We start from the raw sequence: 18,128 nt of genomic DNA on the forward strand, positions 1-18,128 counted from the left end.
AAGAAAATTGCACACAGCTGCGTATCAGAATCTGACTTTCTCAGCCTTTTTAGGCAGATAAATTTCTCTTTTCAATGAAATGCCTACTTTCCCTTTTTTCTCATATGAAGTGTATTTTTTCTTTTTCATTTAAATGAGTTCTGTGTTGCTTATGCATGTAAGTGCTTATTTCTTCCTTCCTCTCATTTTTATCTTCATGGAAAAAAGTAGTGCAGACCAAAAATTAACCTTGAGATGTGAGAGAAGCAATGACAAAAATGGTGGGTAAATAGGTCACAAGCTATCTGTGTTCACACCTTAGGAATACACTTTTTTATTAAAAAAAAAAAAAAGAGAGAGAGAGAGAAAATCGTTGTGAATTTCATTAAAACAAATTTATTAATTATTCATGGCAATATTAACATTTTGAGAGGAAAAGACAATTTAAGATTACTCTGTGTATCTCAGTTGGGGAAACTTCATATTACAAATAATCCTAATATAGATCTTAGTCTTAGAATACTATAGATTCTCAAGTACAGTAGTCTGCTACTCATTGTTAATCAAGTTAGAATAGCAGTCATAAAATATGAGATGTGAACTATGAGTTTGCCCTTCTAGAGTGGGGAGTTGGAGGAGGACAGCAGAAGACCTCAAGAAGTCATATCCAACCTGTTGTTTGTTTTTTTAAATGAACTGAGCATATACATCCACTACACTCTTAAGGTTGAATATTCTTAACAATATATAAAACTATATCACCTCCGGAGATACAAAGCAAGCTTCATAAAATCTTGGTATTGTTTAAGCGGAATTGTATTACTGCTTTCTGCAAGACTATATAAGATCTGTCTCATGCTCATGCTGGGATTTCAAATGAAGACTGAGTTTTTGAACCCTTGTGATCATCAAAGGTATCATGCTGTTTTTTCATTAGAGTAACACTAGTGACTGCCAAATTCTCAGTTAGGCACTGCAATTAACTTCAGTCCTAGAATTTCTAGTTAGTAGCAATACATTTAATTTATTTAATCTACTGATAATCTCTAGAAGATGAAATGTGTGATTGCTTCTTCCACTCCCATAAGAGCTGCATGTACACCTGTTAATAAGGACAAAGTAATATTCAGATAGTAAAACAGTTTGTGATTCTTTCTATTCAGCTGTTTTTGCTGTACTTTGAACTGTTACAATGTTCCAGAAGTGGGGCTTCGTGTTTGAATTAGTGATGAATTGCCACAGTGAGGATCACAATTCAAGATCATGGAATAGATCCCCATGGAGGAAAAGTTAAGGCACATGCAAGACAAGGAGATGATCTAAGACAGCCAGCACAACTTCACCAAGGGCAGATCATCCCTGACCAATTTGGTGGGCTTCTATGATGGAGTAACTGCATCAGTTAACAAGGGACAAACACTCAATGTCATCATCCTGGAATTCTGTAAGGCTTTTGACATGTTGCCACACAACGACTTATTTCTAAATTGGAGACGTGGATTTGAAGGGTGGACTATTCGATGGACAAGGAATTGGCTAGATGGCCCCACCTAGATAGTTGTGGTCAATGGCTCTGTGTCCAGGTGGAGGCTGGAGATGAGTGGTATCCCTCAGGGGTCCATCTTGGGACTTGTGCTGTTTAATAGCTTTATCAATAACATTGATAGTGGTATCGAGTTTGCAGGTGACACCAAGCTGAGTGGTAAAGTCAATACAACAGAAGGCAGGGAGGTCATCCAAAGGGACCTGGTCAAGCCTGAAAAGTGGGCCCATGTGAACCTAATGAAGTTCAACAAATCTAAGTGCAAAGTGCTGCACCTGGGTCAGGGCAATCCCAGACATGAGTATTAACTGGGTGGAGAACTTGAGACCAGCCCTGTGGAGAAGAACTTAGGGGATAAAAAGTGAGTAAAAATCTCAGCATGTACTGGCAATATATTCTTGCAGTCTGGAAAGCCAACCATATCCTGGGTTGCATCAACAGGTCAGCAGGTCGAGGGAGGTGATTCTCCTCCTCTAATCAGTTCACAGAAGAAGACCATACCTGGAGTATTGCACCTGGGTCTGGGCCCCAAGCTCTAGAGAGACATTGGCTTGTTAAAGCAGGTCCAGAGGAGGGCCATGGAGATGCTCAGAGGACTGGAGCCCCTCTCCTATAAAGACAGAATGAGAGATCTGGGGCTGTTCATATCAGGGGCTTCTCAGAAGAGAAGGCTCTGAGGAGACTTCATTGTCACCTTCCAGTACCTAAAAGGAGCTTATAAAGATAAATGGAAAGTGTCTTTTTACACAGACAGATAGTGATAGGACAAGGGGGAATGATTTTAAACTAAAAGAGGGGAGATTTAAATTAGACAGTAGGAGGAAATTCTTTACTCAGAGGGTGGTGAGGCACTGGAACAGGTTGCCCAGAGGTACTGTGGATCCCCCATCCCTGGAGGTGTTTAAGGCCAGGCTGGATGGGGCCTTGGGCAACTTGATCTAGTATGAGATGTCCCTGCCCATTGCATGGGGGTTGGAACTAGATGATCTTTAAGGTCGCTTCCAACCCAAGCCATTCTGTGATGGTTCTATGATGATATTCTATGTCAGAAATAAAATTACTCTAATTTTGATATAGTTGTGGGTTTTATAGAGAAATTCCAGTAATATGAATAATTCTATGCAATATCCAGAATTTCTAGACCATTTTGGTCTGATAAGAGTAAGGTATTTATGATACTCATCCGTGTTGCTTTCACTTTTCTATGCTGTATAGCCATTTCTGACCCTTGGATGCATTTCTTGCACTCCACATATTTTTGTTTATAATCAACCATTTCTTCTCCATCCGTCTTGATCTTTGCCTTTTCTGTCTGCCCAATGAATGTGTTTGTTCTTTTTTTTTTTTTTTTAACCTCCCAGGCATTCCTTTTTCTCTTTACATTATTTTATTATTCTTAGCATTTTAGCAGTGCAGAGTTGCCATAGATGGGAATCAGTAAAAGCAGAACATTGTCATTTTGATTTGAAATCATTTTAAGCCTGCTGCACACTTAAGGAATGCATTGCCTGGAAATGATATCTCTCTGGCACCTTATTCCAGTCCACTAAATCTGAGCCACACTCTTTCTTTTTCAAGTGGTCAGACTGTGTGTTTACTACTCCTGTAGGTAGGACACCATGATCTAATCTGACTTCAGATAGACTCATGCACTGAAGTTCTTGCTCGTTGACTGCCAACCAAATAACAGGTTTGACATGTACAGAGTTTTGCTTTTGGAGCTTGAAGGCAGTAAGAATGTACAATGACAGAGGAATGATTTATGATTTATTTGTCTGAAGGAGAAAGCATTCAGTATGTTTATGACACACGGTATTAACCATATCTGGCATTTCACTGAAGCCTGTAAATAGATATGATGTAGGTTTGCTAAATCATGTAATTTGCACTGTCTCTTTGGGGACAAAGTGTGTCCTAGTTGAAATTGCCCTCACTCTTTCAGTGTCAGATTCTGGAGGCTGTGAGGGAGATCGTTCAGCTGGTAAGTATGTATTCTCTTTTTTAAATCTTCCTGTTCTCAGATATGGGACAGAAGAAAAGGATATGTTGAATAGAGTTCTGTGTCTATCTTGGATCTAGTACTCTTCAGTATTCAGCTATAACACAGCTCACAGCATAAGTATGCCAATTAATTTTACTTACAACGGAAAACTGAGAAGACCTACTGTTATAGGAAAAAAAATAAAATCTTGAAAATAAATGCTCTGGAGATGAGAAGGATGCAAGTCAATAAACATAATTTCAAAGTAGCATATTTAGAATAATTAGTTACACAAATACAGGGAAATAATAGACTATATGAACAGGTCTACAGAAAAGTGCTGGAATGTATCACAAAATGAAACAGGTGTCAATGTGGTATATCACGACTGTGGAAAATGTATAAGAAGAAGTAATGCCAAAAATTTATGTAAGTAATGCTTCAGTGATGCTTGGGAGCTTTAAGAGTCCAGCTAGAGGAATTTGTGTAATTGTGAGCACTCCAGTTCAAGAAAGACATGAACCAGTTAGAAAAAGTCTAATATTCAAGAATGATCAAAAATAGTAAAAATGAGGTCTATGAAGAAAGATAGAATGAATTGTTTATATATATCTATATATTTATGCACATATATGTATGTTTGTGTGAGATGAATGAGATAATATGGTCTTCAAGTATTTAAAATTTTCCCTTTTTCCTCAAAGAAAGGGAATATTCTTCATATTCTTGGTAGATTCAATAAAAGTAATAGATAAATATCATAGAGATGGGAGATTTTTTATTTATTGTATTTTTTTGACAGTGAACACAGCAAAATAGTAGAAGGCAAAGAGAGATCATGGCGTCTCTGAGTGTAGGTTCTTTGAAAACAAGTTGGCTAAATGTAATTCAGAATTGACAGAAGTACAATTCTGTCCCAAAACCAGGATATTATCTTTTGTTGTTGTTGTTGTTATTGGTCTTTCTTAAATTCTAATACTACTCACGGTAGTTTGTAATTCCCAATAGCCCAAGTATTTTGTAATTCTTGAAAACAACTCCTCTTCAACTTAAGTCAAATCTAATGATCATTACATCATATATGAGTAGCCTTTGCAAGTGTGAGAGAATGGTTTCCACCCACACATAAATAACTTTGGATTGAAATAAAGGAGAACAATAGGACATAGGTATTGAAGAGCTACCCATGTTCTGTCTGTGGTTTAACTGTAAGAGGAGTTATACACTATATTGTTTTTATCACACTAGGCATATAACTCTTCTCCAAGCACTGGAAATTTTCTCATGCAAACTTATTATTTTAGGACAAAGAATTTTTTCCTAAAGATGTATTTCTTGTCACATACGAATAAAAGATTTGCACTGAAGATTTTGGAAGACAGATGAATCCTTTAAAGGCTTGTACCAGGTGCCTTCCAGTCTGAAGGTAAGTGTGATTGTGCTGTTTGTGCCATCATTGCCATCACTGAATCACTGTTCCCAGAAAGTCAGCACTTTAGCTTGCACAGTCCGTATTTTAATAATGGCTTGAGACCAAAATGGCACTGCAAGCAACATTAAAACTGCATGTTTTAGCAATGTGTCAAATAGTTCTTGTCAAGAAGGTTTTTTATGCCCAACCTGAAAATATCATGACATTTTTTTTGTTGATTAAAGGGCAGATTTCCTGTGCGTTTTCTTGCAGAATTATGACACTTTGTATTTACAGTGTATATTTCATTTTGGCATTTTTCCCTTTATTTGAAGTTCCATGAAAAACACTGAGATTAATGCTATTTTAGTTTTTGTTCTTTTATCTGCAGAAATGTCTGTGGTTTTAAATTATGACAAAATAACCTATGTAGTTTATTTCTTATTATAGATATCAAATCTCTCTAGAAAATATCTTCGAAAGAATTCAGGAGTATAAGAACTGTCTGTGTATGGATCTTCTTGTATTTAGCTTTTACTATGAGGCTGGAGCCTTTCATTAGCATATCACAACTTTCTTACTTTTTTACATATAAAAGTTCACCACTTCCTGGTGATATTTAATTATTTATCAGTGTTATTTACTTAAGCAAATACTTCCTGTAATTACAGTACATGTTCTGTATTGATCACTTTAAAAATTTCATACTATCCCCTTCCCTCCCCCCCTTTTTTAGCATGTGATTGAACATTTGAGTATAAATTGCCAGTTTCCAATATCCAGAAATCAACAAGTAATTAACAGAAAAGGTTGACTTTCAGAAGCTTTCAGGTTCTTTGAATTGTAATTGCGTTTTCCTTACCTGTTTATCTGACGATGTACTTATGTGACTCATTATAAAAATATGTTGATGAAATCCCTAAGGGTAAAGTAACTTAAGATTCAGATTGTTCTATTAATATTTCTGTTTTCTGTAATCAGTTTTCAAGTGTATCCCAGAATGATAGATATAAGTTCAAAAAAAATTACAAATCTTTTAAATTAAGTATCAGTTTCTGACGTCACAAACATTTTCATTTCTGGTTTATAACAGAAGGGCAGCACATTGTTTAGACTAGCAGAGAATCTAGACACGCTGCAGAGTATCTAAGTGGGAGTGCACATAAACTCTTTAGAGCTACAGTTCTTGTGTTTTGTACATTGGCCATTGCAGTACAACTATGCATATATATAAAGTATTAGGCTAAACTGATTTTACTTCATATACACTGAGAAAATGATGTATTATATTGAGCTAGAGCTATTCAGCCATTAGAGACTGCTGTTCGTGTTAATACTTCTTAGTTATTGTATATAGGTAGACAAACAAGAAACCACACAGTCTGGTTGTGCTCATGCACATAATATTGTTTATCATAAACAGATTTTTAGTTCTGTGGGGAGACAAGCCAAAAAAGCAAGGATCTGAGAAAGCTAGTTTTTTAGATGAGAAGAACAATAATTCAGAAAATTTTGTGGTACCCTAATGTTACTTTAAAAATCCATACTTTCTGTTTGTTGTTTGGGACACTTGACAGAGAAGCTTTGGTTAGAAAGAAAGAACAAAATTAATGTAAAATACTGATATAAATATTATAATAAGATAATATGCTTTAATAAAATTTGATATGTTTGTGCACTCTGTAAGAATTAACAATCATAAAAAATAAATCAAAATATTTCACAATGGTTAGGAAAATATATTTAGCAGACGAAACACACAAAGTATATTTACAGAGATGGATCTCTTGGAGCTGTTTCCCTGGCATGACTTTTTTTTGTACATCTCCCTGTCACAGTTTGCCCTTGTTTACCCTTGTAAATCAGGCTATGAATTAAATACAGTACATCATTGCCCAGCTGATTTTTTTCCTCTTTTGGATGAGGTTTATATGAATTGATTTTTAGTACTAAAGGAACTCGCAGGTTATTCTGTTGAATAACCTGCAACCTTTTTAATCTCAGTATGAATAATCAGCAGAAGAAAACAGTAATGTAGCAAGAGTTTAATTAACTCCATCCAGGATGACAGTAAACACACTTGTTCTTCCCCTTTGCCTTTCTCTGTACCTGACAAAACTTTTTGTGTCTTGCTATATATTTGTAGGATAGACCTTAAAAAAGAAAGTAAGTTTTGTGTCAATCAAACCCAATTCATAGGAACTCATTAGAAGTAGTGGGAAAAGCCCACTGAGTACAGTGCTCCTACTGGAGCACTGTAAGATGCACTTCTGAAAATACTGTGGTTAAGCATGTCAGGCAGAAATATCTTCTACTATGTCTTTCTACCATACTTGCTGCAGCAGGCTTCAAGTCTGGCTTGAGCTTGTAATCAGACTATCTGAAGGTAATTTACTATATGGAGTACAGCCTGTGGCATGCAGGAGAATTTAAAAAAATAAATCAATGACTGTCACTGTGTCAAAGTTCAGATATCTATTCTGTAAACATGGAATACTTTATCTTCAAAGTAAAGGTACAATAATAAGTAGAAGGCTCTTGATTTACTAAAGAACGGAGATACTGTCCCTACGTGACTTGTTCATTTTACATTAACATCACCTAAAACCCATGGCACCTGGGTGTCATTGTAGGGAGCGCACTGTTCCAAATGAGTTAATGGGAGGACTCAAGAAGTTTCAGTGAAGGCAGCCCATCGTATAGCAATATATTTCTATGTCATCTGCCTGTTCTGGCACTAGTGGTATCACTAGTGATTCAGTCTAATGGGATGATCCTTCGCCAGCAATTTGTGGCTTTTAGTAGGTATGTCCCTGAAAGAATGTGAGAGAAAAATAATGCAGTCGTAATCAGCAGGAGTGATTAAATTTATTTTTGGTTAAAGACTTTTTTTAACTGGATTATTCTGTTGTTGCTTTATTCTCTTTCAACAAAAAGAAAGCCAAGTGATGTTCTTAAGAAAACGAAATAATCCTGTTAATTTTGTCTACTTTTACTTCTGCTCAGAAGTGTTGAACAATTTTATGGGAAAAAGTTGACCTACTCTGTCGGTGGAGATCTTTCTTCTAAACAGAAAAAAAAAATCAAAGATTTTATATATATATACATATATATATATATATATATATAAAGGCATTTTCTTCCAAATTGTTCACACACACACAAAAAACTTCAGTCTACAAAACTCTGGGTCAGGCACTTTTACTGAATATTAAATTTATATATAAATATATATAAATATGTTTGAAATGGTGAATATTGCATAGAAATAGTAGTAACATTTTTTCAGTAGGCTGCCTTTGAGGTATTTAGTACATCAATTAAATAAATAAATGCTATATCAGATAATAACTTTTTCCCAATAGGATTTTATATATATATATAAAAAAAAAAAGCTCTTGCAAATTTATGGTTGATTATACAAAAACTAAGATATCAGCAGATTTTAAAAAAATCTTAAATTGTCATCAATCACTAGCCACTGATTGCATGAAATTTATATTTTTAAAATGTCTCCAACTTATGTAGAAATATGATGACTCATAATAGGTTTACCACTGAGCAAATATTATCCATAAATTTTTGCTGTCAGTAATCAGGACTGTAACTGTCTGTACTGTCCAAAGTAAATGTTCATCTTCCGTCCCTCATAAACATTTTTTTTTAAATAACTTATAGGAAAATTGAAAGAAAAGCATTTTACGTTTGCCAAAGGCCTATGAAGGTAATCTAGATCCCTCTGTAATAACTAGGAGTTTACAGTAGGTTTTTATTTAGACTGTACGTCTCCACTACAGATCTGAATGGCCAAAGCTTCTGAGGTTGAAACCAGCTGTGCTACACGTAGTCTCTCATTCTAGGGGACTGCTTTTCCCCAGAATTGTAAGTGCAGTTGTGAAACATTTGCTGTGTTAATACAGTCTGTTAGAACTGCACACTGGGTGAAATAGATCTCTTTTAACCATGCATTGGGCACAAAGCTATCAATGAGTACTACAGCTGTGCGTGCTGTGACATTGTACAGTTGTATGGCTGTGTTGATGAAGTGCAAAGAAACAAGTCTCTGATATTTTGTCTTTCTATGTCAAACAGGATGTCTTTAGCACCACATAGGTCTGCAGCAATCCTGTGGTGAGAAACAAGGTTTGTAGTGGCATCATACATAAATATCTATGTTATTCAGTGTGCTTTATTTCTAAAATAATTTACTGCTTGCTTAGTTTGCTTGTAGCAGTGTAGGTATTTAGCTTCTAAAGAAAGATTTCTACTCTTGGGGGAAAATGTTTTTGACTGCAAGGCAGACGTTGCCAACATCTGAAAGATAGTTCAAGGCTGGATTATTTCCTCCAAGATCTGAACGCAGTGGCTGCCAGGGAGTGTTTCTAGTTTTCCCCTTTCCACTGTCTGTTACACAAGAGATTTATTCTAGTTTCCCTGTTCTCCCTTTGAAAATCAGTGGTCTTTGGCACAGCTATAGGGATCACTGCAAACCATTGTATTATGTGACATTTTTCCTTCATGTAGAAAATGAATGTTTACAGGGATTTATACAGAGAAATCAGTCAACCAATTCACTCTTACAAAATATAGACTCTTTTTTGAGTAAAGTCATGTTAAGTGTAGATTTCCTTGTTACCTCTCTTGTTTTGGCCTATGTACATTTTAATGATCCAATACACTAAAATGTAGTATAAGGAAACATTGTGAACATTTCAGAGCATTCAGAGCCTCTGAGCATTTCAGAGGCACATGCTAAAGTCGTTGGTATTAATAACTTTTAGTAGTGCTTGATACTACTTGCTGAATTTTAATTGCAGCTGTTATTTAGTACTTATCAAGCACTGCATCAAATAACAGTGACTCTCGCTCAAGATAATTTTAACTTTACTTTATAATTCAAGACATTAGGTGAATTTAATAATATCTGGGCTAGAATTTCCTTTACAAATGACAAGAGACTCAATTTTAATCCATTGCTAGTGGGTGGGGTCCAGAACTGATTTTTGCAATAGTGATAATGGTTTAGTTTTTGTAATTTTATGAGAAGTAATGTTTTATATAATTATTTCATGCATGATAACTTTGATAACTGAGTCCATTTCATTCCTCTGCTTTTTTAGCAGAGTGGAGAAAAAAAAAGGGAAAAAAAACCTTATTCACCAGCCAGTTTCCAGCATTTATACTTTTGTTTCAACATTAACATTTCCTCTTTGTCTTTCACTTTTCTTACAAATCCCTAGTAGTTTACCTGAGACAATGCCATGGTCTTTCCTACTTTCCTTTAATATGCTGTTGTTAGGGAATGTCTGAGACGTCTTATGTGTTTTACAGAAAGTGTAGACTGTCCCATTGAATTCAGTTTTCCTTGATTTATTTTACCTTACTGTTATATACTACTTTCTATTAGAGTTCTTTCATTAGTGGTTTTTCATGTTTAATACAGAAAAAGCTTTTTCTCTTCTTACCCCCAGTAATTTGTTTCCTTTAATAACTTATGAAGAACTTTATAAAAATCTTTCAGAATATCACATATAAATGATATATACAGGGTCACCTTTATATCATGTCATATTTCTGTTCCTTCACACTGGCAAATCTTAATATCCTGCCTAAAACCTTTCAGCATCACTAATCTTGTGATTTGGCATGGGTATAGTGAAGGTGCACATTATTAGAACAGACGTTAGCACCATATGTGGACATTATTAATCATAATCTGCTCTACATAATTTACAATATATGTTCATAAGTATCAAAAGCACATAAAATTATGCAGACCTTTCTTTTTTATAAAAATGTCAAAGGCTTTATATTTTCCACCGTTTTTAATATTTTATAATTTTCAGTGCTTTGAAAAGAAAAAAAAAGTATAAAATTGATGAATCAGATAAACGGAAAATCAGTCAGATTTCATGAATCTTTGTTCATAACATTACAGTGATTTTCTTTGTGTATGTTAAAAAGGACGAGGAAATTTTATATGCTGATTTTAATAAATGTTGCCAGTACATAACAGCAAAGAGAAATAAGAAGAGCCAGGGACTAAATTTTGAAAAAGACAAACACCTAAAAATTACAGAATTAATACAAAATGCTTGCTGAACATAGCAATTCAGGTTAGTATTTAAGCATATGTCTATAGATACTTTGATTGGCCTTTAAACTGTCAAAATTAGGGCCTTGGTAACTGTACACTATTTTTCATCTGTTAGGCCATGGTATGTGTGCCAGTCTTGATGTCTATGGACATTTAATCCAAACTCAATTTATCACATAAAATTTGACTTTTAACTGATCTTCTAGAGACATAAATTGTTTCAGTACCAAAATCTAACCATTCTTTAAATGTGTCCTAAGAAAAACAACTTAAGCTATGACTACAGTTATCATTCTTTTTGTTTGTTTGCTTGTATTTTATTTTCTTCTATTTTGTGTAGGCTAAGTGTCTAAATGGGAACTCAGGTTTTCAGAAATTTATTCTATAAAGAATGACCCTAAAATCTTTTGAAAATCTAGCAACACTTTTTCTATACATTTAGTATCCTAAGTACTTGTAAAATATGATTCCCCTTGTACTGTTAATATTTTTTCCGATGGGTATTCTGGATGGGCTTTACAGGTTTTCCATATATAAAACTAAGGTCTTAGTTGTTAGGCATCATTATTTTGAAATCTGGTATGCGTATCAACAATTGGCATTCATATGCTTATAGACATTAGACTAATATGATACGTCTTTAAGATGAAATTTTCATCTATTACTTATCTCTTACCATTTTGCATGGACATTTTGGGTAAACATTTTTTTTTTTTCTGTGCCAACAAGGTTGAAATGGTTTGCACTGATTACTCCATATGAATTTTAGGGACTATGAAATTTGAGGAAATTTGCTTTTATATGTAAATTGAAAAAATTGTAGTAGTACTAGCCTCCTGCAAGACAAAATGCCATTGAACAACAGAACTGTTTTTCCCGTTATGGGAAATATTTTGCAGGATACACTCTAGAAAATATAAGCTATAATGATTTACTTCCTTTATTAACTATGACAACAGAATAGTTTGTAACATATACCATATTAATGCATTTTCTGTTCAGTTCTTTTTTTTTCTATTAAATTTCAATTAACTAGTATATTTAATATGCTTATTTCAGATATAACTATTAAAAACACATTTTTCCATTTTCAATAAAAGTTTACTTCAGAAATATGTCCAGGTTTGTTTGTTGAGTCATAACAGAATTCCACAGGCCTATGCCTTAGCTTTTCTGTGGAGAAGAAATCAGTGACACAGCTTCTGTGTATATGATAAATTAATCCCTCCTCCCCCTTCCTTGTAGCTCAGCATGATTTCAGATTTGGTTTGTTAACTTAGTTCTTTTGCTGAAATCTGGACAGCTGTACAGGAGAGTGTTTTTACACCCTCTTCCCAAAGGGTCATGGGAAGACATTGTTAGTTTAGGATCACTGCTGAGTCTGAGCTGGTCCCAAATATTTTCATAACAATATTCTTAAATTAATAATGCCTAGTACAACATGGAGCTCTGGGTACTCAGTGCAAAGATAGGCAAGTAGCTCTGCAGGATGCAGCCTTGCTACATGAAAGCCAATTTTAGCTGGAAATAATAAAGACCACTGAATCTGTATGGAACAAATCAAGGATGCAGAAACCAGGAAAGTTTTGCAGTTAAGGAAAGTAACGTGGATGCTGGAGCAGGTGTAGCAAACTCATCTTGGTTTCTCTTGACATGGAACTAGTTTCTAAACTGTGTGAAAGGAGTCTGTTTGGTTTCCAGGTCAAATCTATTCTTGTATACTAGTTATTTACTTCTATCTATTAAAAAGTTATACTGGATCCAAAATGCCTCTTTGTGGAGCCAGTCTTCGTGCATTGTTGCTTCTGGCACAGTAAGTACATAGTCCAGGAAAAAATACTTGGAAATAGTTGAGAGCAGTAACTGAAATCTGAGTAACAATTCACTAAGAACTTTGTCCCCACCATGATCTAACCATGGAAAGAACATGATATGCAACAGTTTTCTGTTATTTCCTATAGTGACATAATCAAGGATTAAGATTTATGTATCTCCCTAAGTACTTTTGAACAATGTTCCTTTTTTTTCCAAAACGTTGTGTTATAAAAAAAAAAAAAAAATTGTGACTGAATTCACATTCTAAAACATAATTTTGTAGGGAAAGTTATGAGAAGTGGGTGGAGAGGAAGGGAAAGGGAAAATATTAATGACATGGCAGTGCAGTACACATTTTGTATTACATCTCTGTTGGCTAAGAATAGAACAAGCCTTTCTGTTTACTTCACCAATATGTGTTTAATTTATTCAGAAATAAAGAGGACAAATCACTCAAAATATACTAGGCTAATATGGGATATAATTAAAGGTTTTATAAATAGAACTAGTTCTCTAAACCATATATGTGTATGTGGTTTATATATAAATTTGCAATATAGTTCAAGAAACCTTCACATGCCTAGTGATTTTACAGCTGAAGAAACAATCATCATATCTTAATTTCTAAATAGCTTCCGAAAAGTCATGTCATTTATGCTAGTAATATACAGCAAGATAAATTCTTTAGGGAGAATTCCAGCTCTACTGAGTTATGTAAAGTCTTGTACGTTGTCTAGAATAGGCCTTCATTTCTCTGTATAACATTTATTGTATTTTAATCTGCCATCAAATTCTTACTGTCTGCAAATATTTAAAGTAAACCTCCTAGAGCAAAACTCTTTGGATGTATATGGTATCTCCTGTTGTCATGCCTCTAAAACAAACAAAAAAAAAAAAAAAAAAAGTGCACATCTTGAAAAGTGCACGTAAGTTTACCTTAGGCTAGTGCTGAAGAGTACAATTCAAAGACTAAAAAGAATGTCACAGCTAAGGAAAAATAAGACCACAGTTATAGATTTTCTGAGATCCTTGGAAGGGATAATGCTCTTCTGATGACTGGCAGATAAGCTAGGCACCAATGAGATTGCTTGAATTTATTGATTTCATATTTCTTAAAGGTGTCCTGAACTCTTCATTTACTGACCTAAATTCATTACTCAAAGTTTTGTCATTAACAAAGTTGGCAAAGTACATATATTTATGCACTTTTTACGTACACTTACATATCAACACTCTATCCAGAAAGTGCTTACTATTTCCATGCAGGTTTTCAAACTCAAATGTAGCCTAACTAATATGATTTCTGCTGTCTTTTACTTAAATGGTCACAGAAATCTCATTAGGCAGTGAAGAGTACTTTGGAGGGCTTGCCTATGCGTCAGCTGGTGCCAGCCTGCTCTAACAGCAATCCAGTTGCCACAGAACCATTCCTGGCTTGAGTCAAACCTCTGTGACATCAACAGATGGGCAAAGCTGGAAAAAACAGGTAGGCTGGTTTTGGACTGCTGTACTTGGACTACTGGTATTGTAACTGAGCTAATGATAGCTGTTTGCTAGATTTTGACCAAATTAAGATTTTAGTTAGGCTAACAATAAATTCTTGGGGTCAGGTATAAAATATATTCCCTTTTACTCTTATGCCTATTTTTGACGTAGCTGAAGGAACTGCTAGATTATTGGCTGGTTGTTAATAATTATCAAACGGCTTTAAAATTAATGGTTATCTCAACTATGTCTTAGTGAAGCTTTATCTTTGCCCAGTCTAACTCTTAAGGCAATCATGTTACTGTGCAGCAAAGAACTGAGCACAGGTAAATGCTTGAGTACCTGCCCAGCTCTCTGAGCAGGTTTAATGAATTTTTCCAAGTTCATCAAAAATGTACCCAGTCTCTGTGCTTGAAACAGTCCATAGTGTGAACTGAAGTGCATTAAGTGAGGATTGCTGGAAGAGATGCTTTGAAAGTGCACTTCCAATTGGAACCACAAACACACCTTCTTGTGAAGACAAGGTGAAGTGACATTTGGAAGGATAACGTTGAGTATGCAGCAGTCAAAATTAATTTTATGTGCAGGAATACTAGATGATAGGTTTCATTTGCAATTTCTGTCTTTTATTATTTTATACCTTAATCACCTAGAAACCAGATAAACACTTCACATTGTATATCATATACTGCAATAAATAATAACTGGATAACATGATGTATTTTGCTGACATGGTACAAAAAATAATAATCGTGTGTTCATAGTTGTTCAAACATATTCACGGTGTTTTGTTTATTTTTAACAAGCTTGTAGTTATTCTGAAGATATTCAGTTTGGAATTGTAATCAAAATTAGCATGTGTAAAAATCTGGTGGCAAGAGTTTTTGTTTTGTTTTTTTCAAAAACAAACATTAGTTACAACCATCTACATAAAGCACAGTTTAAATCTTCAAGTTAACTCCTACAGGAGTAAGGCAATCACAAAGGATTAATCTTCCTGAACTGCATCCTTTCCTTTGGCAACCATTCTACCTAGCTCAAATGAAGCCAAATCACGTATAAACAATTTTTTTTTTTAAATGGACACAGTTTTCTTTCTTATTTTTCATCTTTTTTTTTTTTTCTCCTGTGACAAGCTGATACTTTTTTTTTTCTTACATTATAAGCTATAGATTATAAGAAGTTATGGTCCAAATATTAAGGTAAATCAACCATGGGAGCTTAGTTTATGGAATTTGTGTATATTCAGTGGTTCACAAAACTAGACTACATAAATCAAATTGTTGTTCAGTTGTGAAATCAAGATAGTTTGCATGCATAATCATACATTACATTAATAAAACACGAATTGGGCCTTTATTAGAATGAGTCAACAATTTTGTGTTCAATATGAATCTTGATTCTCCAGCTCTAAAGTAATTGTTAGTTGTTAATGAATACATGCTTTTTTTCTCATTCCTTTAGCAGTTCATGTATTAACATTTCTCAATTTAATAAGAAATTAGCCATTGCAAGAAACTTCAACTGTGTAACTCATCAATCATACATAAATTTAATGTAAAAACGTTTTTGACAGGCCTTATATCTCCAAATATATATATATATATATATATAGAACAATTAATATGTTTTTTCATGTCATAGATCAGAGAGTCTTTCTCAAGTATTGTTGTATTAACAATATTGGTGTATCTTCTAAGTAGTCTGAGTAAGCTTTAGAGGTAAAATTTGAGGCATCAGTTGCTTCTGGAATGACGTTCGTCTTGGTATGCAGGAGAGAAAACAACTTACTTTGAGATACTTAATCCCTATTTATCTTCAGAAACCCTTTTGCAACCTCTGCAGGGATTTACTTCAGAGTTCTGTTGCCTCCTGTGGGAATGAGAAGTTTGGGGTTTGCAGTGTCATGCCACAAGGCGCTGTTGGGTTTGTGTACTCTCTATTTCATGGTTCACCATGCAGTCATTCGGTTCACACTTCAATCCAGACAGACATGAATAAGTTTCCAGCCCAAAAGAGTAAGCAGAGGGCTAGGCTTCAGCTAATGGGCACTGCCTCTCTGTAAGACTGAATGGCTCAAGCCAAGCAGTGTGCTAACCACATCTGCAGAACTTCTCCCATGCATACTTGTTCAGCCAGCCTTAGAGCAAAATATAATTACCACTTGTAGCATGTGGGAAAGAAACTCAAGGTAAGAGTTAGGAAGAAGCAAATGGAATATAAGGCCTTTAACTAAGACAAATGACTCAGCAGCTCCAGGTCTGAGAGCTAGAGAGTGGGGTCACTTTTTTTTTTTAAATATATATATATATATATATGCTCTTCTAGTTTATTTTACTAACTGATGAATTAAAACTGGAATTTCTTTGGACATGGTGTAATAATGTTTTCACCTTAGTTGTTGAGTACATTATAAATAATAATAATATCAGATTTTACTTTTTTTTTTCCCTTGAGTGGGGAAAAAAAATATGAGATTGTGAAAAGAGAAAACATACAGTATGTAATAGGGAGATGAATTGCCTTACTTTTTTAGTTGGATTGTTAATACTAGAGGAAAGAGGGACTGATACGCTCTTCTGAAAACAGACTGAAAAGTGATTAAGAAGAAGAAATATTGAAAACAGAAGAAAACTTGCTGGAAGACTGAAATGGAGAAACCTGAAGAAATTCTGTGAATGTTTAAATGAGAAGTCTTTTCAAACCATGTCTTCAAAAATCAGGTGCATGAAAGAATCTGTGAAATAAAAGAACCCTTAAGAAATCCATCTTCATACCTTCCTTTTTGATGTTGCTTGCACAGAAATAGAGGAAGCTAGTGCTGAATAAACATTAGAATACACTCCTTCCACACTTTTTCAAAGTGATATCTTAAACCACAATCTGTAAGGGTTCCTAACTAAGTTACTCATTAAATGTACTACTAACTGTTAATATTGAGTTGTAATAAATCAGCTTTGAGAAATCTTGAATATTACTGTATCAAGATTTTCTACTTTGATAAAGTTTATACTTCACCTCTTTAAAACAAATAATTCCAAACTAACTATTCTTTTGTTGCCTATACAATGATATATTTATGTATGGATAAATAATATTTAGCATAATCCTCATGTTACTAACTTTACTCAGTAATACTTCCATTCCCTCAATAAAATTGTTTCCCTATGAAGTAAATGTTTGTAGATCATTGATATATACATATATATATGATAATATTTTATCTCTGCATTTCATGAGTACATTGAAAGGATGCATAACATGGTTACAAAATGAGTTCAGTTAATTCCCTCTTGTTCAAGCTCCATCAAACCAGCTAGTTTGGTGTAATTGCAGTGGAGACCACAAGTGAGACAAGTCTAGTTGTCATGCTGCAAGTTGTTAGTCAGCCCAGCCCCTAAGCATGTCAACTGATGTCATCCCTGAAGTTTGGTTTGTTGTTCAGACTTGACAAGAGTCTCATCTTCCAGGTCACCCTAAAGATTGTAAACAGAACAGGTACTAGGGCAGAGCCTAACAATCCAGTCAGATTTTTACCCTCCTGCTATTCCACCCATCCACACAGATCAATTTGGATACAATCTATTGTATCCTTACTCATTCATCTTGTCCTTTTGAAGATAAGTGCAAAATTTTCGTTTCTTCTGTTATTGGGGACCTCTCCTGATCTTCACAACCTCTTAATGGTGATAGGAAGCAGTGTCACAATGACATCTTATGTCTCTCTCAGCACTTGGGTATCCATCCTACCTGGTCCCACAGGCGTGTGTTGGTTGAGAATAGCACTCTCACTTCAAAGAAAAAAAAAAAGTAAATT

The 18,128-nt window shown here is 34.5% G+C and overlaps 1 long non-coding RNA gene across 1 annotated transcript; it reads left to right on the forward strand.

The window, feature by feature from the left end:
* The first annotated feature begins 1,831 nt into the window (after positions 1-1,831).
* On the forward strand, positions 1,832-17,453 carry LOC308190586. The gene is made up of 4 exons (XR_013947351.1): positions 1,832-1,883; positions 4,808-4,929; positions 14,158-14,312; positions 16,901-17,453. It is a non-coding gene; the product is annotated as an uncharacterized lncRNA (long non-coding RNA).
* Positions 17,454-18,128: the final 675 nt, after the last annotated feature.

This window comes from Anser brachyrhynchus (genome assembly GCF_964034855.1).
Source record: "Anser brachyrhynchus genome assembly, chromosome: 2".
Classification (NCBI taxonomy): Eukaryota; Metazoa; Chordata; class Aves; order Anseriformes; family Anatidae; genus Anser; species Anser brachyrhynchus.